The sequence below is a fragment of the Canis lupus genome, chromosome 22 (genome assembly GCF_048164855.1).
Source record: "Canis lupus baileyi chromosome 22, mCanLup2.hap1, whole genome shotgun sequence".
NCBI lineage: Eukaryota > Metazoa > Chordata > Mammalia > Carnivora > Canidae > Canis > Canis lupus.
In genome coordinates, this window is record NC_132859.1 from 37,682,066 (window position 1) to 37,706,532 (window position 24,467).

Here is a 24,467-nt window from a genome sequence, read left to right on the forward strand (position 1 = left end):
GTTTGGGGACTACAAGGTTCATAATAAGCACTGATAAATATAGAAGGTGATGAAAGAGAGAGGAAAGAATGGAGGAAAGGGAAAGAGAAAGGAAGAGAGGGACCATAGACCTACGTAGGGAAATCATTTAATAAAAGGGCAGCCAAAGATGACTTTATGGGAAGGCAGAGGGCTATTAGACCTTTTGCCTTGAAGGTAGTGTGAAGGAAGTGGAGAGAACATGTGATTGTTATACACACATAAATAAAAGCCTGTAGTTGCCTTTTTTGGCCTCAGCATTTAGAGCCTGTGGATTAACAGTAGTGATTCTGAATCGCAGTCTTCCTCATGTATATGGAGGTGGTATCCTAAAAGTAAGCACTCATGATCAGAAGGGTATTACTGTCATGCCACTTTCATGTTTGAGGGAAAATATTGTTTCAGTGATATTCTGAATCCTATTTAGAGTATCTCTTTCAGAAGAATGACCCTTGAAATGGTTACCAGTATAAACAACATGCATTTGTGAAGAGGTAGCAATTATATTTATGGAAAATTATCTACAGTTGTTAATTATAACCATGAAAGTGTGTTTCTAAGGTTGGAAGGAAGATGTGACATCATTGAGGAGCTCAAGGAACTGATAAAACAAGGCATTGAAACAACCATTTAATACTTCTTGAAATATCCAAGAAACGAAGCAAGAATAGTATTAAGGAAAGTAACTGATCCAGAAGGTATTTATGGAGAGCTAAAAGCAATGATACTGGGGGCGGGGGGATCTCTAGACAATAGTGAAAATGAAGATTCCACACTGATTGTACGATTTTCTTATGAAAAATTCTAAATTGGAGATTTTAGGTAAGAGCGAAACTAGATGGACTTAGGAACAAGGAAGACTCTCCACTTATAGGCCCATTGGGAGAAGAGATGTGAGAAAGGAAAAACAAAGAACAAAACACAGCAAACACTTGAGAAGGCTACAAAGGAGCAGTGTCTTCAGGGTGAGTCAGGAAACAGTTGGAAACATGCCAATTAAAGTAATTTGCACTGATCATTCATATCCACTCAGGTAGCAAACATTATTTCATGCAGGCCATCCGATGCTGTGTTTCACACATCTGGTTCACTCATATTTGCTGATATCATCTTAAGTTGGTAGAGACTTTTTAAAAAGTCAGATTGGAGAGAACAATAAAGGACATATTTTGATGCTAGTAATTACACTGAGAATGTTGTTCCAAATATATTATTCAAACAAATGTTTAAGGAATATGTAGATATGCACACGCTGAGCACTCATTCTCTGTATTGAACAAACAGGCATCCTCCCAATTCTAGCTTATGGTGCATATACCACTGATAGTAAAGAGGATTATGCTGTGTCAGACAATGAACATGTTTATTATAGGAATTCAAGTGAATATAGGGGACTATATAATAATGTGCAAAATAAATATGGATCTACATTAATATCTGAGAGTAAGTATGGCTTATGCTTATGTCTGGAGTGAAGCCAGACTGCCTGGTTTGAACACTGCCTTTCCACTAAGTAAGCTGTGTGACCTGTGGTAAATGACTCAACTTTTCTGGATGCCTCAGTTAACCTATCCATAAAATGATAATAATAACAATATGGCCTGATTTGATAGTTAAATGGATATGGATAACACTCAACCAAACCTGGTGTTAGCTATAGTATAAAATACTGGTGATATTAAACAAAAAAATATATTAAGGTGGTGGGAATATGGGTGATAGATTATTATTAATTTTACATTTCTCCAAATCTGTTGTCTTTTCAGGCAAAACAAACAGAAAAACAGTTTTTGGATAAATGATCTGGTTTTGATTGTATTTTGGTGGTTCTTTTTATGAAATATGAGGAGCCTGTGACTATATATTTATTTGCTTTTTTGTGAAATGTCAGGTGAAAGTGGTAATGGATTGGGAGTTAATGTTGTGTTTTGCATCTTTAAATAATCAGCATAAATGGAGTTCTTCTTGACCGTGGCTTTCTTCAGGAAGGAGATGGAAAGAGTGAGGCGGCTTTTTCAAACAAAATCACTAAGAGCACCAGGCTTGTCATTAGAGAATGCAAATTGGATTTGGTCTTCTCTGAGACACTTGCTTCTGAACCATTTGCAACTTTGCCTCTAGACTCAGGCTATGCATTTAAAACCAAATCTTGGGAAGACAAGACTTATTTATTTTTGTTTTTAAAGACATGATATAAATTCAATTTTTCATGAGCAGTTGCACATGCAGTATATTACATGCAAGTTACTGTGTATTGTAGCGTGAGGAAGTACATTCACTAGTCTCCTTGGAGATGGAAAGAAAAAGCATCAAAATGAACCTTGATGTATTAGCTCAATGTTAGTCTTAACCCTAACTTAGCATCTGAAAGAAAGGCTTTTGTTCCGTCCTTGTATCCCACTCACATTCTGAAGTTCTGTACAGTAGGCAGACCCAGAGAAACACACTCATTCTCTATTCTGGAAAGGGTCATGGAGAACTCTTTCAACATAACCTCTAGTTTTCAAGATTGTTCTTTCTTGGGTGGTGGCTGTGGCAGCTTTCATTCTGTAAAATATGGCAACATAAAACAAAACAGTCACCGTCAGGCCAAAATGACCAGAAATTGCTGAACAAAGCAGGCAACAGCTCCAGATGGAGAATAATGAAAAGCAGACCACAGTTCATTCAGATACTCAAATGCAAGGAGCAAATAGGGGCTATTGTACAAGTCACAGAGATTTGCAATGCTTTGTGTTTTTGTTTGTTTGTTTTTCTGTTTTTCTCCATGTTTCCCTCTGGGTCCAGTATATTTGCTAATTTAAAAAGCCAGGGGAAATTAAATGAAAGAAGCCATTGAAAACATGGTGTAAATCTTCAATGAATTTACTTGTCTCTGCCTTTTCCTGCGTTTTAAGTTTGGCTTCCTCTGTACCCCTCCCCACACTATTTTTCTGACAGACTATGTGTTTAGAGCAGAGGGAATGAGTAATGGATATTCCATAGAAAGTTTCCATGCCTAATAGCCATAGGATATAAGCGTAGTTAGTGTGTGCCAAGCATACCAACTTCTAAGAGTTTGAAATACTCCTTCTGCCTTTGTTGTCACAAGCTGGTTGAATTATATTTATGGAAGCTAATGTTGCCTTTAACATTTCATTGGGCCCTTAAAATCAAAGTTGAAGACGAGTATCTAAAAGTTCTGAAATCATCCATGGAGGATATCATTCATTCTTTATTAAATGAAATCATAAATTGTTATTTCTTCTTTAAGAAAAATAATTCTGCATGCTCTACTAATTTTATAGAGAAGGATAGAACCCTCCTAGATTGTTTCAAGGAGGGATGTGAACGAATCCATTTGGCAGTTCTAGATTCATGGCCATGTTACATATGTTTTTAAAGATTTGTTTATTCATTTTCGGAGAGAAAGAGAGAGTGCACAAGTGGGGATAGCAGCAAAGGGAAAGAATCCCGAGCAGACTCCCCACTGAGCGCAGAGCCCAGTGCAGGGCTCAACCCCTCAACCCCGAGATCAGGATATAAACCAAAATCAAGAATCGTGTGCCCAACAGATTGAGCCAACCAGATGCCCCATGCAGTCTTTAAAAAGTATTTTAAGTAACTAGATACGAGGCCATATACTTGGACAGATTTGGAAGTATTCAATTTATTTATCATTTAATTTTCTTCATTACTGACTGGGAGTATTTATATAGCAAAAGAGGGAAGTAGAGATTTCTATATTAAATCCAATGAATGTGGAGGAAGGGGTAGATATTATATGCTACCATATTTTTATGTAAAATCATTGTAAGGTTTGAGGTAGCCACTACCTCTGGCCATGCACCTGGGTAGAGTGTATATGTGTCAATGGAACTATTTGGTTTCCAGAAAATAACATACCTACTCTGAGTTTGTCCACATAGAAATAAAGTAGGTAAAGGAAGAAACTAAACACCATGGAAAGCCTCATTTCTAGTACCTGTTATTTCCCCAAATCAGCGCAAACTAAAATAAATGTTCTGTGAAATTTATGAGTCTGAGGAATTACATTTTGAAGGGAATAGGCACCTCCCCCAGGTGGGCTCACAGTCTATTGAGCAAGAAGCCCATGAAGCAAAATGACTTGAAAAACACATTTATTCAATTTTCAAATAATGGGATTAGGTTTCAAAAAAAAAAAAAAAGCCAAAAACAGCTCTATTTAGACAACTGCATTTCCCTTTGGAAAATGAAGTGTGGGATATTTCCCTGAACTTCTTTTGTAAAGTTTAATCTATTCCAGTATTAATTTTACCACTAATCACAGGTGACCAACAAATATATGTTGTATTATATATATATATATATTATATATGTATATATATATATATATATATATATATATTTGCTTCATTTGGTATTGATATTGACTTTTATTTTCATTTCAGAAGATGTAAGTTTGTGTAGGAACTTTGCTAACTTCATTTAGTACATCAAGCTTCCATAGAATCATCCAGCAGTTACCTTTTCCTTAGTGTTTTCATCCTGGACATCTTTTGGAAAAAAAGCCAATTTTTATAGTGTTATAGCCAGAGTTCAGAAAGAGTAACTTATTTGGAGGTAACTGGTCTCCATTTGTTGTCTCTAGCTTACATAAATAACTACAACTAAAGATGTTTTCTCCTGTTAAAAATAATCCTTCCAATCCCATTATTTCTAATTCAGGATCTTAAATATTTTAGAGAGTTCTTTATTATCATTTTTTTTAATTGGGGGGATTTGTTTCTGTTAATTGAGAGAGAAAAAGAGAGCACAAGCAGGAGGAGGGCAGAGGGAGAGGCGAGAGAGAGGATCTTAAGCAGCCTCCATGGAGCTTGATCTGAGGACCTTGAAATCATGACCTGAGTCAAAATCAGAAGTTGGACACTTAACCCACTGAGCCACCCAGGAGTCCCCTATTATTATTATTTCATTTTCATTTTTATTATTATTCTGTGTAAACTTTGAGAGGTCTTTGAAATAAGTGTAAAGCAAAATATGTACTTATGTTTTGGTAGTCATACACCTACACAGGTTTCTTCAAAAGTCTTTTATAGCCATATATTTATTTACTCAGCATTTGCTTATGATCACTGTTAATATACCTATGAGGCAAAAGGAAAACTATCCACAGATATTAAATGTAGTAGGTAGGTAACACTGCTGTTTTAAGTATAAAATTATTTTTGGCATCAGTTAATACTATAATTTACCTTCCTAACTCTTTGCACAAACAGAAATTATTTTATTGGAAAAAAATTTAAATAATATCTATGGAGTTTAAAATGGCTTAAAAATAAAATAGGATAGTAATATTGTTTCCTCCCATAATCTGAACATGACTTTTACTAATCCATATTTTCTAACCTAACAGAAATCCTTTTATTCAGATATTCTGTTTACTTTCCTGCTTCTGTGTTTCAGTTCTCTATTTGTAGAATTTGACTTTTGTTAATACATATAAAAAGTGTTCACTGTTCTTACCTCTACTAGTCTGTATCAAGTATTTCTTCCTAAATTCACCTTGTCAAGAAGTTCTCACTAGACTCTTTCCATCCTACTCAAACACTTTATTTTTATTTTTTTATTTTTTAAAAAAGATTTTATTTATTTATGATAGACATAGAGAGAGAGAGAGAGAGAGGCAAAGACACAGGCAGAGGGAGGAGCAGGCTCCATGCCGGGAGCCCGGCGTGGGACTCCATCCCAGGACCCCAGGATCCTGCCCTGGGCCAAAAGCCGGCGCTAAACCGCTGAGCCACCCAGGGATCCCCTCAAACACTTTATAAGGGCGCCTGGGTGGCTCAGTCAGTTGAGTGTCTGACTCTTGATTTCTGCTCAGGTCATGATCTTGGGGTTGCTGGATCGAGCCCCATATAGTGCTCCACCCTTGGTATGAGACTGCTTAAGATTCTCTCTTCCTCTGCCCCTCCCCTCTGGCTCACTGTGTACTCTCTCTCTCTCTCTTTCTCTCTCTCAAAAAACAACAACAAAAAAACAAAACAAAATTAAAAGAAAAAAAATCCCACTTTACAATGCTGCTGCTTTGAGCATCATCTGGAGTCAAAGAGCTTATGCTACCTTATCACTCTTACTTTTGTGATTATTATAACTAGATTATAAAACTCCTTAAGGTTCTGATGGGACTTATTTTCTATTGCTAAGGTATTAAGGAAATAGTTCAGGGTGGTTACATAGATTCTAGAGGCTTTATCTTTCTCTTTGGGAGCTTTTGAGGTTGCATCAATGGAAGGAACGAACATGGCCAGGTATATAAAAACACCAGGGATTCCAAAGACATACACATACACATGTTTCCTGGAGTTATTCTTTATAAGTAAGCATTTTAACTGAGAATATTTTGTGAGAATGGAATTATTCCTTTTCTTTCTGAAGTTAACTATTTTCATTCATCATTAATTTCATAAATATATGGAAATTAAATATATTTTAAATAACATGAAAATTATAATAATGTATAATGGACAAATATGATATATGTGTTTCCAGTTTATTAAAATATGAAAACTAAAAAAATAAAAAAATGAAAACTCATAATATCATATAAATAAATATCCTTTCAAATATAAGATTTCAAAACATGTAGTTTTTCAAAAGAAACCCCATTTAGGTGGCAGCCTAGGTAGCTCAGCAATTTAGTGCCACCTTCAGACCGGGGCCTGATCCTGGAGACCTGGGATCGAGTCCCACGTCAGGCTCCCTGCATGAGCCTGCTTCTCCCTCTGCCTGTGTCTCTGCCTCTCTCTCTCTCTCTCTCTCTCTCTCTCTCTGTCTCTCATGAATAAAAAAAAAAAAAAAACAAAACAAAAAAAAAAACAAAAAAAAAACCCTAATTTAGTTCTTGAGGGATTTTCCAAAGGAAGTCTATACCATGAAAATCTCTAAGTAATTTTAGTTTTCTTGGACACGTTACATAATATCTCTAAACATCCGTTTCCTCAATAGTCATATGAAGTTATTTGTACCTATGATGAAAAAAGTGTTTTCAGAATTACGTGGATCCATGTTTGTAATGTATCTGGTGCATATATCAGGTAAATTTTTTTGTGGCCTTGGATGTGGATTTTTTTTTTCATAGGAACCAGATGGTCTAGAGCTCCTACTATCTTATGTAATTTAATGCAATTCTGAATACATTTTCAGTGTTCAAGGAATGTGTATTTAATGAATTGGCATATACTTATTGAGCCTGGTTTGTTAATAGCAAAAAGTGTAAGTATTAAAGGATTTTTTTTTTCATACATTTTGGTCTTGGCTATTTGATACCCATCAGGATTTTCCAAGGCCTATAAACCTTGTATATTTGAGGACAAAGACATTCTGTCACAATAGCAGGTGGCAAAATTCATTCTAATGGAGTCCAATTGGTTCTGAAAAAAAAATGCTTCTTGTTCACCCCTTGTTATGTGGCTCACTCCATGTTTCATAAGTTCAAAGGTAAAAGAAAAAAAAAGAAAAAGAAAGACTAAATATTCTCGCATCCTTAGTTTTGAAGTCACAGTGAAAGTATATTTGGCTTAGCGTATGGTTTGTAGTCATTTGATTTGATATTTGTCATTGTTCTTATTGACTCATCGGTTATTCATGTTGCTATTAAAATAGCTATTTTTTTCTGTCCTTTAGTAAAGAAATGAGACACCTGGAGTATGGGGGAGGAAAAAAAAACCACCTCGTGCATATGGCTAAAAAAAATCGCAAACTATAAAAACAAAAATTGAATTTGAGAGATGAAAGTATCATTTGTTATGGTTCTGCAAGTGACTCTAAGTCAGCTCAAATGTCTCTTTATCCATAAAATTTTGGTGGTACAAGGTCTCTATTGGCATGATTTCCTCCCTGTGTTGTGGAATAAGAGAGAAATAGCAAGGTCTGTGTTTAATTTGTACTTCTTCTTTTAAGAAAAGGGCAGCTCATTTTAATTAGTAGACATCCAGATAGATCTATTGGTCATTTAGCTTACATCAGCCCTGAGTTGGAAGAAACCTGTGTTCATAAAGCATCTTTTGAACACCTTCTCTATGACACTTATAAAGACACAATGTCTCTCAAGAAGAAATAATAAGATGCTGCAGATATCACAGCTGTTCACATTCTCAGGGCTTGTCCACTATGAAAAAAGCAAGAGGTAAAACAAAAGATTTTAGGGAACAATATTAATTTAGGGAACAATATTAACAATAGGGCTATTGTGAATAATGCTGTAATGAACATGGGGGAGTACATACCCCCCATCTATAAATACCTACATCTTTGAGTTATTGATTTCATTACCTTTGAGTGTATACCCAGAAGACAGATTGCTGGATCATACAATAGTTCTGTTTTTAGTTTTTGAAGAACCACCACACTATTTTTCATAATGACTATACTAAATTACATCCCCAAGAACACTATATGGGGGTTCCTTTTTCTACATATCCTCACAAGCATTTGTTACATCTTATCTTTTTGATATAAGTGTTCTGATGAGTATGAAGTGATATCTCATTGTGGTTTTGACTTGTGTTTCTGTGATGGCTAGTAATGCTGAGCATCTTTTCATATACCTGTTGGCTACTTGTATGTCTTCTTTGGAAAAATGTTTATTCAGATATTTGCCCATTTTTTAATATGGTTATTTGTTTCTGCTGTTGAATTATATGAGTCTGTTATATATTTGGGATATTAATCTTTTATCAGATATATGGTTTGCAAATATTTTCTCCTGACTAAATAAAATCTTAAGAAGTCGGTTAAACACTGGACTTATGATTTTGGCTCAGGTCTTGATCTCAGGGTTGTGAGATTGAGCCTGATGTTTGGCTCTACACTGGATGCAGAGCCTGCTTGGTATTCCCTGTCTCTCTCTGCCCCTCCTCTCTCTCTCTCTCTTTCCCCCTCTCCCTCTCTAAAGAAAAAAAAAAAAAAAAAAAGCCAAAAATTCCCATATGAAAAGCAGAATTTTCCTGTTCATTTTAAATTTCTAATTTGTTTTTAACTGAATTGGAGTAACTACAGGTGAACTAGATGTACATACATAAGTGTTATTGTATATTAATATCCTTAGTTGTATATTTATTATACAAATACAAGTACATGTGTATGCAATATGTAAGTGCATGCGTATGTTAGTATGTTTGTGTGTATGAGAGAGGGAGATAGGGATAAAATATATATGAGATACCTATATCCTAAGAGAATTTTAAAAGTCATTAACTAAAGATTTGCCTTAAAGTTTAAGTTTAATAAAATGCAATTTTATTAAAAGAAGCTTGGAGTGAAATCATTATAGTTGTTTATAACTAAGCATCCACTATATCACATAAACCGAAGAAGTCCTGGGAAAGTTGTTCTGCCTTAGATAGCAATCAGGTTGTGTTTTTTTTTTTTTTTTCCTCCTTCTATTGTGAGAGGATAATGTAAGACAAGTCATAATGAGTTAACACTGCATATGCAATTATCAAATAAAAGCTTATTCAAGCATTAATGAATTAATATATGCTTGAAACCTGTGTAAAAATTTAACATTTCTACTTTGCTTTATTGTATTTCCACCAATTATGCCCTAATAATATGGACTATTAATACAACTAAATATCCTATTTATATTGTATGTTGTCCATTTTAGCCTATCTTTTTTTCTCTCTCTCTCTGTCTTCCCCCAGTTAGTAGTCTAGAGTCAGTCTTTTGACTCTGTTCTTGTTAAGGACATTCTTTTAAAAAGTATATAGAGTATAACTTTCCGGATAAGATGATTTCAGTTTACAAGGGAACTTCTGTAAACCAACAAAGGCCAGCACGGTACATGAACTGATTGAAGCATCAGACACTTGGCAAACCAGAGGATAGTTTATCTGTTTTGGGAGGGAGACTTTTAGTACCACTGTTAAACTGCAGTCTTTTGTAGCTTCAAGGGCTATCAGACCCATCAGCATTTGCCAACATTTTAATCTTTCTCATCTGAATTCCGTTAAGCATAGGAAGGAAAGTCTTCAACCTATTTTCCACCAAACTAGTGACCAACCCTATTGACTAGTGAGCCAAATAAACACACTGAAGAACCGGGACATGAGAAAAAAAAAAAAAATCCCCATAGTAAGGGTCAAGAATGGTGTCTTTGGTTTGTTTGCCCAGGAGATAAGAAACTGCTTAACACAGTGAGTTGGGGAGTGAGTTGATGAGGAGCTGTGAACTATGGGAAGGAGGAGCCCAGAAATATGGTAGGCAGTGGTTATGGGGGCAAGAGATATATCTGTACTAATGTGCTGTCAACTCAGGCTTGGTCAAATACTGGTTGAGCATACTGGAATCTATAAGTCTCTTAGAACATTCCTGTCGTTCATCAAAAGGGGAAATTTGTCTAACAAAGGAATGTTGTTTGGGAACAACACTGCTTAAAAGTATTTATGTGAATCCTTTTAGGGGAAGCTAAATCACCATTAATTTTCTTAAAACCAGCCCACTTCACTCACTTGCATACCTGTTTGGCCCTGAAGGCAAGCATGTCTTCAACTTTGAATAGCCTTTGCCTTCTTGAATGGATATCAAGTAACTCCAAGGGTTATTCTCTATCCCCATTTAACTGATGAGGAAGCAAGCCTAGAAATGTTGGTTATTTGCTCTTCCTTCCTTAAAATAATCCCTGTAAGTAAGGCTAGCAGTAAATGGTTCTGGATGTTATTAATGACAGACAGACACAAGGACAATGTTTTTATTTTGGGTAAAGGTGGATGGTTTGGGAAAAAAAAAAAAAAAAAAGATGTGCAGCAGCTTTTACCCACCCACTTCCATCCCACTGGAGACAGCATTGACTGGCAGTTCTAACTCTGTTCTGTCACTCACTAACAAAAGCTATATTGTTATATAACAATAACAATAATAATAGTGTGCATATTGTGCCTTGAAAGCATAGACATCTTTTGAAAATATTTTGATCATCTTGTTTCATTCCATATATTTTTTTTGAGAATGGTTTCTGTTAACTTCAATTTTGCCCTTAAGTTACATTTGTCTGGCTTTCTACCTATGTTAACTTTATTTATTTTTTATTTTTTTACCTGTGTTAACTTTAAAGTGGGCAGCACTTTAATCAGTTTTAAGTAGGAGAATATCACAGGATTATGGATGGTGGTAGGAAGACAAAGTGCAGTTGATAATCTCCCTTCCTCCCAGGGTTCAGAATGAGGCATGTGCTTTCTTAAAGGGCCTATGTGGTAGAGTTTCACAGCAAACACTCTTTCATCTTATTTAAGTTCTGTTTGGCTTGCCTCCCGTGTTTGCTCATGAGGATAAGGTTAAGACCTCTGAAGAGGCCACTCTATCCCAATTACTTACCCAGGCTCCCCTCTTTCCTTTAAATAGTATGCACTTAGCTGTGAACAGTGTTTTGGGGTCATTATCTCCTTGATGGATGAGCCCAGGGACAAACAACTAATTTCTTATTGGGATTCTAAAAGTATGATAAAGTCTGATCAAAAAGACTTTGAATGTTTTGAATTTATCCACAAACTAGTACTTGCTGCAAAACACACAAATGCCTGTGTCAATTTTTCCTTTTTCAATCTGGTTTTTCTCAAAAGGTTCTTCCCCCAGCCACATAGTTTCCTATTGTCTCAAGTTGCCTTAAAGCTTCTAATTCCAACCCAAAGGCTGCCTGATCTCTCATTCCCTTGTGTTTTAAAGAAACTTTAAGCATCTGTGTTTAGTTTTGTGAAGAGCTCTATTTAGGCACATGCTTTATTCCCTTGACTTCACTCTAGAATCCCTTGCCCAAGTTTTGAGTCTGAATTGTTAGAATGTTTGGATTGTGATACCATTTCTTCCTTGTCTGGTCCCTGAGAGTTACATGTCTCAGGCATAATATTCTGCTTTCAAATGTTGAACTTAAAACTAGGTCCTCATTACTGGGGCTATTGAGAGAATTATTTTACTTCTCTGGCACCATCATTTGCATTTAGTCTGTTTTTGTTGATGGAATTTTTGTAGGAAATAGTGTAGTAGCAAGGCAACCATTTTATATTTATAATCAAAATTAAGTGATTGTTAGGCAGGGCATAGGTGTATTTTGTCAGGTTTCTAGTCAATCTGAAGATTATTATCAATAGGCATCTATGAATTTCTTAGGCATCAGAAACTATAACATCCTATATGACTTGGCATCTGTGGTCCTCCATAGCAACCAGTTCACTTTGACATTGCCAGTTCCTTGAATTTTTGGACAAATAATGGGGAAGGCACGTTAAGGCTTTCTCATTTAGATTTAACTCAAGAGGTAAAGAATTACCTGAAGCTCTGTGTGGCAAATGGTTTCTTTTGGGCTTTGTTCTCTAAACAATTTGTAGATGGTTGTGTTCAGAATTCCCAGCCCTCATTAGCTAACTGCACACATGTGGAAACATAGAGGCTATGACCTTCAGATCCACTCCAGAAATACAAACTTGGTCTCTAAGTTTAGAGAGGAAATGCTTCCCTCTCTTTAGCCAGAAAACAGACTGATGTTTTGTCCAGGTCACACATACGTCGGAGCTATCCCAGCCAGCAGGGAAAAAAATGACCTTCCGGGTAATGTGTGCGTCATTAAGACTTAACTGAGTCCTTGGTCCAGGGAGCAGAAGCTCACTTAAAGTGCACAGAACCTTAGGATTTTTTAATCCATAGAAATCAACCCAAGCAAAGTGGAAATTATTGATAATTGGTGAAATTATTGATCATTTTTCCAGGAGAAGTCAGCCAAGAAAAAAGATCAATTTAGAGGGGCATTGGGAATCCCTCCTTTTTATGAGATTCGTTTAAAAGCGAAAGTGTTTTTTTTTTATTACTGCATTTCAAGAGTCACTAAACTTTGCAAACCTTCAAGCAAATAAATTTAATCATATCATTTTTTTTCAAAGAAATATTTTAAGTCTGGAAAAGCTGAAGACATTAATGCAATCTTTGCCTTATATCACCAAAACTCAGAAATGACCCAAATATGCAAAAATGGGGAATGACAGAACTCTGGTTAAAGCAGTGTTTTACAACAATTTAGAAAGATAATTAAGACTTTGAAACAGCATGAAAAACTAGCTGCAGTATGATGTTAATTGGGAAAAAGAAAAATAGAAAAATCTATGTATGCTCTGCTAATAACTAGGTCAATACATGATGTATGATGATTACTGAAGATACTTTTGCTTGGAGATGTTATTATTGGTTGACATTTATGTCTTCTCCTCTGGACTATGACTTTCTTGAGAGAGTAAACATATTTTACTCTGTCTGCAAAACTAAGACCTGCACAAAATAAGGGCCAGTAAGTATTTCTCAGTTAATCCATTAAAAGATGGGGAGGGGAAGCAAATTATGAAATTGTGTATTTAATATCTGAACACAATTGTATAAAAACAATGCATTCAGAAGGCTAAGGACTTGAAGGAATCATGGAACAGTGGTTACAGGTTATAAGGATTCTTTGTATGGTGATATATTGATTTTTGAATTTCCATTATATTTTTATAAATAATTGTGCTGTCTAGAAAAACAATGCTAATAAGCAGTGTCAGCATAATTTAATGGTATTGAAATGCAAAGTAGAAAACATTTATTTATTCAATAATGGGAAAATTTAAAGATGTATATCTTTATTAAAATTCAATTATATGTGTAAATTTCGAGGTCTCTATCATCTGGAATGAGATGTCAAAAGTGATAAACTTTGAATTACTTATCATAGAATATAAGATCTTTGATGATCTAGCCTGTCCTCTACTCTCTAACACAAAGGCTACTGTGCTTTTTGGATAATGTGAGCCCTGTAGCATTCTGGGACTGTCAGAACATTCACATTGTAGTCCCTATAAATAGCACAACTGGAATTGTACAATGAGCAACTCATGTGGCCACACCAATGGTCCTGATCAGTTCTCATCTCTTACATGTCCAGGCCTATCTGTTTACATGCCACATGTAAAGGTAATCAAGTACCTATTCCCTATGCTTAAAACATCATCCACCCTCCTCCATTTAATAATAGTCTGGTATTTATTGAGCACTTAATATGTACAGAAGTTATGCTAATAGCTTTATAAACATTATGGCAGTGTTTTTCAAGTTGTTATAATGATCTATTTTATAGATATGAGAGACAAGGAAGTTGCCCAAGCCCCCACAACTATAAAAAAGCAAATATGGAAAATAAATTCAGGTTTGTTTTGTCCTGAAGCCTGGCTGCTTGATTTCTCATATGTCATCCCTCTCCTGTTTTGTTTCTCTGCTCTTCCCTGACTTGCAAGACTTAGCTGATGAGCATTAAGTCTTCAGAGCCTTTCTTTTCCCTCTGCACCTGGCCAAGCTGACTCAAGTATGCTTTCTCTGTACCCTTTAATAAAACTCTTTGTTCTCCCAAGAGTCCAGCAAGCATTTAACAAACTAGGTATAGTTAGTGATTTTTCTTTGACCATGGGCCTATTAAGAGCAAGAATTATAAACTTCTTTAGGAAAAAATAAATACATAAAGACTGTATCTTGTTCATTTCTCATTCACTTGTACTTAGCACATGCTTGAAACCTGAAAAAGTTATCCAGTGAAGGTCTGGGAGAATAAAATAACAAATGGCTTAACCACATATTAGGTTCTCCATACATGGATGTAGTACCAAGAAATCATCATGTATATAATTTGGGTTGTGATTAGAAACTGGGACAGAATTGTAGCCATTTATCACATAGCTGCAGTGAGCACAAGTTCTTGTTGAGAGCATTTGGACTCAATACTTTGGCAGATTCATTTGCCTCTTTTAAATAGTACTTTAATCATGTCCCTTACCTGCTGAAATCCTGTGACTTGTTATTCCATTCTCTATCAAGTTTGAATTCCTCAGTGTGGGCTTAATGTATCTGCGTAATATGGATCCACTCACAGTACCGTTCATTCGGTTTCAACCTTTACCTTTAACGCTAAGCAGGCCAGGCACTTTTCTCTCCTGACACATCATGCTTATACCACTCTTGGGTTTTTACTCAGTTCATTCTCCTTCACCCCAGAATACCCTCTGTATTCTTCTTTCCTGCCAAATGATTAACAGGCACCATGCATTTCTCTTGTTGCTTGAAACCATAAGACATTGAGCTCCCACTATGTGCCAGGATTTATTCTGTGTATTTCATAAACATTTTATCAGGAAAAAAAATTGAGTTTCCTTTTGTTTAGTGACAAAGGAGAAACTTTTTCAATGCAGACATAAAGAGACTTGATTAAAGTCAAAAGCTGCTTTCTACAAATAAGCTTGACTCTCAACTGTAAGTGATTCAAATAATGCATTGTTGTATGTGAATAGTTGACAGCAGAAAACTAGTTCTATGCTTGGATATTTTGTGTGACTTTAATATTAAGTATCTAGTATGTGGAGAACAGTTTTTACAGAGAGTTGGTGGCCCTGTGAGTCTCTGTGTTTGGTCTACTGACTATCCCATGTCTAGAGACTTCAACCCTATATTTAGCCCAATGCTTGGCTGATGTCTGCTGTTGGTTATAAAGGGAAACATGGAAAAATAGTTTGAATTGGTATAAAAAATGGAAATTATGGGCCCTCCTCAGAGGACCATCCTATTTAAGAATAACACCCAGTTTGCCTTTAGTTGGAGAATATTGCTCAATCATTCACCGTTTATAAGAATAATAACAAAATGGGATTTTCATATTATGACTTAAAAGTTGAGGGGTCCCACGGTGTCTTAGGAAAGAATAAAAACACATGTGTCACAAGACTAAGTGAAAACAGAAATTTCATATCTGTTCATGTTCAGAGTCACTTTGCTGACACTGTGCTCCTGAGTTAGGAATTCCTTAGAGAGCAGAAGTTGGAAAGTAAAAGGCAAGCTTTCCCAGTAACATTTGGTTTAAATTTACATGCAATTAAAATTCTTATGCTATGTTAGTAATATTTTTCATTTTTTGGTTTTAGAAACATTTATAAATATTTCTGATACATTTTAGTGAAGGCCTCCCTTTTCCTATACTATCTAACGATTCAGTCCGATTTATTAAAAATGAAAGGCAGGGGCAGCCCCGGTGGTTCAACAGTTTAGTGCCTCCTTCAGCCCTCAGTGTGATCCTGGAGACCCAGGATTGAGTCCCACGTCAGGCCCCCAGCATGGAGCCTGCTTCTCCCTCTGCCTGTGTCTCTGCCTCTCTCTGTGTGTCTGTCATGAATAAATAAATTTTAAAAATCTTTAAAAAATAAAAATAAATAAAAATGAAAGGCAGGAGAAAGAAGAGAATGGGAAAATCTGCACCATGGAAAGATTGTCTTCCTTCTTTCTCCACAGATAGTCCTCAGGATTACTTAGGAGTAGAGGATTGCTCTGCAGTTATTATACTATGATGGATAGTAAGGAAATATATCACACATTTCTAAGTTTTGGACATGAACATTTGAAAATGTTTTAAGAAAAAGGAATTTATTCTTAGATGTAGTATGCAATGAGTGCAATAAGAGAATTTTGATTCACCTGACATTGCAGCGTGAATGAAATTATTATCTAGAGACTGTAAATACTGTGTGAATCCTTCTTAAATGTAATAATTGATATCTGTAAGACTCTCCACAAATAATCCTGGACTAAGTAGCCCTAAAACTTCAAAATAGCCCTAAAACTTCTCTTAGTGAGACACCACAAAATTTGATCTCAAGATAAAAATATAATTCCATTTATTTACACTTTTCATTTGATATTTGATCCAGCCTACTTCCGAGTTCCCTTCAGAAACTGACCCAAAGACTTGCGAATTAATACCAAGGAACTTGCAGGGAAAATAAAAATGAGAGCAAAGTAAACAAAACAAAAGCAGTGGTGGGGAGAGCTAGAATACTCCTGTTCCTTGTAGATCAATCTTGGACAAAGACTGTCTAATAATTCAAAATCTGTAGCATGTGAACAATATTGTATGTGCTGGGCTGCCAATTTTGGCATTTAGAATATACATATACATATACATATATATATATATATATATATAGAGAGAGAGAGAGAGAGAGAGAGAGATTGAGAGAGAGAGAGAGAGAGAGAAAGGAGTATTCTGACAATCTGTCTTTTCTTTATAATCATTAATCGTTGTAGCAATTCCAAAAGTCCTTAGCTGGGGGATATATTTGGAAAGTGCTGCTTCTCTGCTCTCAACACATTCAGGTAACCATTCCAAAGCTGCTAAGGTTCCACTTGAGAGGTAACTTGCTATTACCATTTGTGCTGTGTGTCATAAATGGGCCCTATTATTTTCAGCGAGACCCCTTAGCAGCAGTTCCAAAGGAGCGGCTCGAGATTTGATTATACAGGTCTCTCTCCTGAACACATCCTTTCACATTTGACATTTACACTGGTTGCGGATTTTTATGTAACTCATTAGAGAGCAGTCTGAGCCTTAAAAAGGTGTTAGTCTTCCTAGAACCCTCTGGCAAAGCAAAGTCTTTTATTGGACTTAAATGTTTTGAGTTGAAACCTGTACTTGTCTGATTGGAAAGTGTTTCAGGGAACAGATTTTGTTATTTTTCTAAGCTAGGCTGCAGGAATTGAGCTGGAGATATCACTGACCGAAAGGAATTTTTTTTTTTTTTTTTTTCCTCAAAGAGCTGAGAACCAAAGGAAATGACTCCAATGTTTAAAATCCTTTTATTTCCTTTGTGGACGATATCTGTGCAGCTGAGACGAACCATTCCAGATGGCCCCCACCCAGACTTTATGGGAACTGAGATTAGGAAGTTGTATGGTCAAAATAGTCATTTACAAATTGCTTCCAGTCTAAAAACCTCAAAGTTCTTGACAAAGCCATGATTTCTTGCCACATTTTATTTTTTCACATGGGTGACTGACCTGTCTGTCATTCATTAATTACCCTGTCAGGATATATATATATATATATACACACACACACATACACACACACACACATTTTTCCATTTCTTTTGAGGCGAAAAGACAAGAGTTTGTGAGAGAAGTATGCAGGGTATGTCTGTAAAACTTCTCTTAGTGAGACACCACACATTTTACCCTTTCTGTTGCCTTCCATTTGAAATAAAATACTGCTGGGTCACAGTCAGGCACATAAAATACTTTCTTTCCTAATTTCATTCCACACTTTTTTTTTTCTTGCCTTGCTTTTCCATATCTGAGAAGAATAAAATGTTGGACATGGCCTCAAAATTCAACGTCCATAGCTTTCTTTGACACAATCATGTCTCTCCCTGGAGAAAGAGAATGTATTCATCACTGTCTAAGGTATTACACGTCCTCAGCTACCTTCTCCAGCCTGTAGGATCTTATTCTTCTATGTATTTCTGATACCTAGCATGGTGCCTGCCGTTTTGGAGGTGTTAAATGAGTGAATGAAGCAATCAAGAATGGGCAGCATGTAACAGTGTTGGAATGCATACAATAGGGAAGAGAACAATAATTATGCAGTTTTAAAAGTCAGTAATTGTTCTCTGAATTATAAACTGTGTTGAGAGTGGCAATAGACACAATTCTATGTTCCTTTAAAAATGTTTTTCCCTGTATCTTATCTACATCATGGTGAAGTCATATAAGCTAGAGGCTTTCTTGCTGCAGTTAACTTTTTCTATACCAACCTAAAGCCACTCAGATTTTTGTGAGGTAGTGGTTGCTCCACTACTTCAGTTATTTTTTTTCTAATTTAACATATACGACACATTAAAATGACCTTTAGTCGCCTGACATTTACCATTGAATGGGATTTACACATACTACTTGTTTAGTCTAATTTTAGTCTAATTTAGTCTAATTTGATTTGTTCCAACATTTGTCAAATATCTATTTTTTTATAATAAATTTATTTTTTATTGGTGTTCAATTTACCAACATACAGAATAACACCCAGTGCTCATCCCGTCAAGTGCCCCCCTCAGTGCCCGTCACCCATTCACCCCCACCTCCCCCTCCCCTTTCATCACCCTAGTTCGTTTCCCAGAGATAGGAATCTTTATGTTCTGTCTCCCTTTCTGATATTTCCCACACATTTCTTCTCCCTTCCCTTATATTTCCTTTCACTATTCTTTATATTCCCCGAATGATTGAGAACATACAATGTTTGTCCTTCTCCAATTGACTTACTTCACTCAGCATAATACCCTCCAGTTCCATCCACGTTGAAGCAAATGGTGGGTATTTGTCGTTTCTAATGGCTGAGGAATATTCCATTGTATACATAAACCACATCTTCTTTATCCATTCATCTTTCGACGGACACCGAGGCTCCTTCCACAGTTTGGCTATTGTGGACATTGCTGCTAGAAACATCAGGCTGCAGGTGTCCCGGCGTCTCATTGCATCAGAATCTTTGGGGTAAATCCCCAACAGTGCAATTGCTGGGTCTTAGGGCAGGTCTATTTTTAACTCTTTGAGGAACCTCCACACAGTTTTCCAGAGTGGCTGCACCAGTTCACATTCCCACCAATAGTGTAAGAGGGTTCCCTTTTCTCTGCATCCTCTCCAACATTTGTGGTTTCCTGCCTTGTTAATTTTCCCCATTCTCACTGGTGTGAGGTGGTATCGCATTATGGTTTGGATTTGTATTTCCCTGATGGCAAGTGATGCGGAGCATTTTCTCATGTGCATGTTGGCCATGTCTATGTCTTCCTCTGTGAGATTTCTCTTCATATCTTTCGCCCATTTCATGATTGGATTGTTTGTTTCTTTGGTGTTGAGTTTAATAAGTTCTTTATAGATCTTGGAAACTAGCCCTTTATCTGATATGTCATTTGCAAATATCTTCTCCCATTCTGTAGGTTGTCTTTTAGTTTTGTTGACTGTATCCTTTGCTGTGCAAAAGCTTCTTATCTTGATGAAGTCCCAATAGTTCATTTTTGCTTTTTTTTTCTTTTGCCTTCGTGGATGTATCTTGCAAGAAGTTACTGTGGCCGAGTTCAAAAAGGGTGTTGCCTGTGTTCTCCTCTAGGATTTTGATGGAATCTTGTCTCACATTTAGATCTTTCATCCATTTCGAGTTTCTCTTTGTGTATGGTGAAAGAGAGTGGTCTAGTTTCATTCTTCTGCATGTGGATGTCCAATTTTCCCAGCACCATTTATTGAAGAGACTGTCTTTCTTCCAGTGGATAGTCTTTCCTCCTTTACCGAATATTAGTTGACCATAAAGTTCAGGGTCCACTTCTGGGTTCTCTGTTCTGTTCCATTGATCTATGTGTCTGTTTTTGTGCCAGTACCACACTGTCTTGATGACCACAGCTTTGTAGTACAACCTGAAATCTGGCATTGTGATGCCCCCAGCTATGGTTTTCTTTTTTAAAATTCCCCTAGCTATTCGGGGTCTTTTCTGATTCCACACAAATATTAAAATAATTTGTTCTAACTCTCTGAAGAAAGTCCATGGTATTTTGATAGAGATTGCATTAAATGTGTAAATTGCCCTGGGTAACATTGACATTTTCACAATATTAATTCTGCCAATCCATGAGCATGGAATATTTTTCCATCTCTTTGTGTCTTCCTCAATTTCTTTCAGAAGTGTTCTATAGTTTTGAGGGTATAGATCCTTTACCTCTTTGGTTAGGTTTATTCCTAGGTATCTTATGCTTTTGGGTGCAATTGTAAATGGGATTGACTCCTTAATTTCTCTTTCTTCAGTCTCATTGTTAGTGTATAGAAATGCCATTGATTTCTGGGCATTGATTTTGTATCCTGCCACGCTACCAAATTGCTGTATGAGTTCTAGCAATCTTGGGGTGTAGTCTTTTGGGTTTTCTATGTAGAGTATCATGTCATCGGCGAAGAGGGAGAGTTTGACTTCTTGTTTGCCAATTTGAATGCCTTTAATGTCTTTTTGTTGTCTGATTGCTGAGGCTAGGACTTCCAGTACTATGTTGAATAGCAGTGGTGAGAGTGGACATCCCTGTCTTGTTCCTGATCTTAGGGGAAAGGCTCCCAGTGCTTCCCCATTGAGAATGATATTTGCTGTGGGCTTTTCGTAGATGGCTTTTAAGATGTCGAGGAGTGTTCCCTCTATCCCTACACTCTGAAGATTTTTGATCAGGAATGGATACTGTATTTTGTCAAATGCTTTCTCTGCATCTAATCAGAGGATCATATGGTTCTTGGTTTTTCTCTTGCTGATATGATGAATCACATTGATTGTTTTACGAATGTTGAACCAGTCTTGTGTCCCAGGGATAAATCCTACTTGGTCATGTCAAATATCTATCTTTGATAGATTCCATGCTTGGCACTGGGATAAGAAATAGGGAATATATATGTATATAAGTATATATATATATATATATATAAAAACTATATTGAGTTTTATATATGATATTATATATAAATATACATTTGCTTTTATATATAGTATTATATATATTTACATATATAAACTAAAACTATATATCTATAAACTAAAACTAAATTTTCACATATATAACTAAAAGATAAGATGATCTTTATAGTTAATGTTATTACCTAATGACCTGTGAGCACTGAGCACTTTTTATGCATGTCAGATTTTCTTCTAATGACTCCACATGTCTTAACTCATTTAATCCTTCCAACGAATCTGTGAGATAGGTGTTAAGGTTATTAGCATTTCACAGATGAGGATACCCAGGCAGTTCTCAAGATCATTCAGTCTCTAACCCACAGAGCCTGCAACCATGTAGTTCCAAAAGGTATGCTCTTAACTGTTTGGAAAGGCACAGTGACATGTTTCAGGGAGGAGGTGATATTTGAGCTTGACTTTAATGGATGAATGGAACTTTATATAGCGGAGATGGCAAGGAGAGGTTCTCCTAGAAGAGGAAAGGGCATGGCAGTAGCAGGAAGCTGTACACTTGCATGGCATTTTCTGATAGCTATAAGGTGCAGGGCTTGCATGCATGGAAATGGTAAGTAATACAACCTGAAATGCAAGCTCAGGTCTTATTGTGAGGTTTCTTGAATAAAACCTAGAGTAGGAGAGATTCACAGGCAGATGAGAATGTGGTCAAAGCCATGTTTTGAAAAACCACATCTAGATTGGGAATGACAGAGGAGGAGGAATGCTAGATGCAGGTGAGGAGGATGGATCCTTTACGTTGCATTCCTCTGTTAGTATAACACCTAAAAATGGCTGAACACTGACTTAAACTATCTTTCCCTGTAGCATACAGAGACTGAGGGACGGGCTTAATCCAGAGCCAATATGGCAACTTCATCATTCAGAGACTTAGAACTCACCTATCCTTGATGTTGATGTGTGCTTTTTATCTTCATGCCTTCTCCACCTGTGGTTGCAGATGGTTGGTTTCCTGCATTCCCACAAACCCCTTTAACATTACATTTGCATTTCAGGCAGGAAGAATTCAAGGAAGCTAAGGAGCAGAAGACAAGTGACCAGTTGAGTGTGTCCTTGTTTGAGAGTTTTCCACTTAAATGTCACTGACCCTAAACTGTAACATGCTCATGGGTTCATGATACTCAAGTGAGGCTGGAAATTGTAGTTTTCATAGCTGGGCATATTGCCAACCATTAATAAAACAGAGTGCTGGTAGGAAGAGAGTTCTGTCAAAGTGGATATTGCAGTTGTCTGTGTAAGAGTTTAAGAGGACATAGACAGAAGGCTTTGGAGCAGAAAAGGTAAAGTGGAGATACATGTTAAAGATGAGAATGAGGAAGACCTGGGCACCAATAAGATGAGGTAGTCTGGGGGAGGAGAGAGATCAAGGAAGACTATAGCTTCTGACTTCAACAACTGGGTCACTGGTGGTGGTTCTGAGACGGGACAAAGGTAATTCAGTTTTATAGACAAAATAGTACATTTGACTCAGGATATCTTGAATTTAGTATATACCACTAGGACATCCTATTAAAAATTTGATAAGTTAGTATAAATAGACCTAAAAGATCAGGAGATGATGATACGAGGGTAAGGGTCATCTGAACTGCAGCCGCTGATTAAATCACTGAAGGAGGGAATATGGGGCAGCACATAGCACAAGACTAAGGAGAGGAAGTATTTAAGGGCAAGCAGAAAAACCCAGAGGAATGGACAGGGCACAATATCATAAAAGCTAAAGGAGTAGCATTCCTAAAAAGAAATAATCAATGGCATCAAGTACCTTAAAGATTCAAGACTCTAGAGTAGACATTGGGTTAGCAATCTGGTATGTTGATCTCATATTCTTGCAGAGAGTAGTGCATTAAGAGAAGAGGTTACCCAGAAGTCAAGGCAGTTCCAAAATCTACTAAAAGACAAATGTAGTATTTGGGGATAAGAAACATTAAGGGAATATTGACACATAACATGAGTAAAGTTCTAAGTGAAAACATTTACTCTTACACTACATGCTCTAGGTTTTTCTGGTTTTGTTTTTTAAAATAAATATCCAATCTTGTAGCTTTTGCAAAACTGACTTGTAGAATATCTGGGAGGAACTAAAAGGGCAGGAAAAAAGCCCGTTGTACATCAGTAAGAGTACATTGCAGTGCCTACATTTTTAAATAGTCCTTGCCTCTTTTCTCCTTCTGAGTTGTAGGCCTTTCATTAATATATCCACAAGTGTATATTTGATAACCATTATGAATGTGACACCATACTAGGCACAGACCATTGAGTGCAGCTGGCACCAGCATTATCAAGGACCCAGTCAGATTCATCATGGCTCATTTTGGAGAAATACTAAACAAATATCCAGTTTTCTCTATGTGCACCCATAGCCACATAGAAATGCGTTGTTTCTTGAATTTTAAAAATAGAAAAGCTATTTTACAAGTTGTCATCTTGGTATTAGGATGATATCATAGATCTCCTAGATACCAAACTGCTGTGTCCATTTCTTGTTTTAGGCTATAAAGTAGCCAATTCCATGCATGAACACATACAAATAATGAAAATGCCTCAGGAAAAATATAGAAAGTTTCCATTGTTGATAAATGTGTATGGCTATTTCTTCCTGACCTCTTTCATAGTAAAAGAAGGCCATTATTAAAGATGCATCCTTTAACAGGAGAGAATATGAAAACATTTATAGTTTTCAGGGTAAATTAGCAGCTCTCTTTTCACCTTGGCAGGAAATGTCTAAAGTTTAAGTGACCATTTTCATCTTGTCAACACACTTCACCACTTTCTTTGTTCATCTTTCAAAATCTGGTAATCTTATTCACAGTTTGTAATTTACTGAAAGCAGGGGTCCACTTATACACCATGCTTTATGAGGTGGGAAAGATGACATTTTAATTGTGTCTCAATGAATAAAGTATTCATTTCCCCCATAAAGATTTTATAATGATGTTCACAAAGCAAACAAACAAACAAAAAAAGTAAAACAAAATAACAACAACAACAAACTGAAAATGATAGGGACACCTATGTGAACAAGGCTACTGGGGGACTGAGGTAGAGAGATGGGAAGGGAACAATTACCTTACATATGCCCTCCATATATTTCTGTGTTTTTTCTCCAAAATAA

At 36.3% G+C, this 24,467-nt stretch overlaps 1 protein-coding gene across 27 annotated transcripts in view; it reads left to right on the forward strand.

Moving 5' to 3' along the window:
- Nucleotides 1-24,467, forward strand: part of RBMS3 (RNA binding motif single stranded interacting protein 3) — a 1,291,910-nt gene that overhangs the window by 796,863 nt on the left and 470,580 nt on the right. The window lies entirely within an intron of this gene.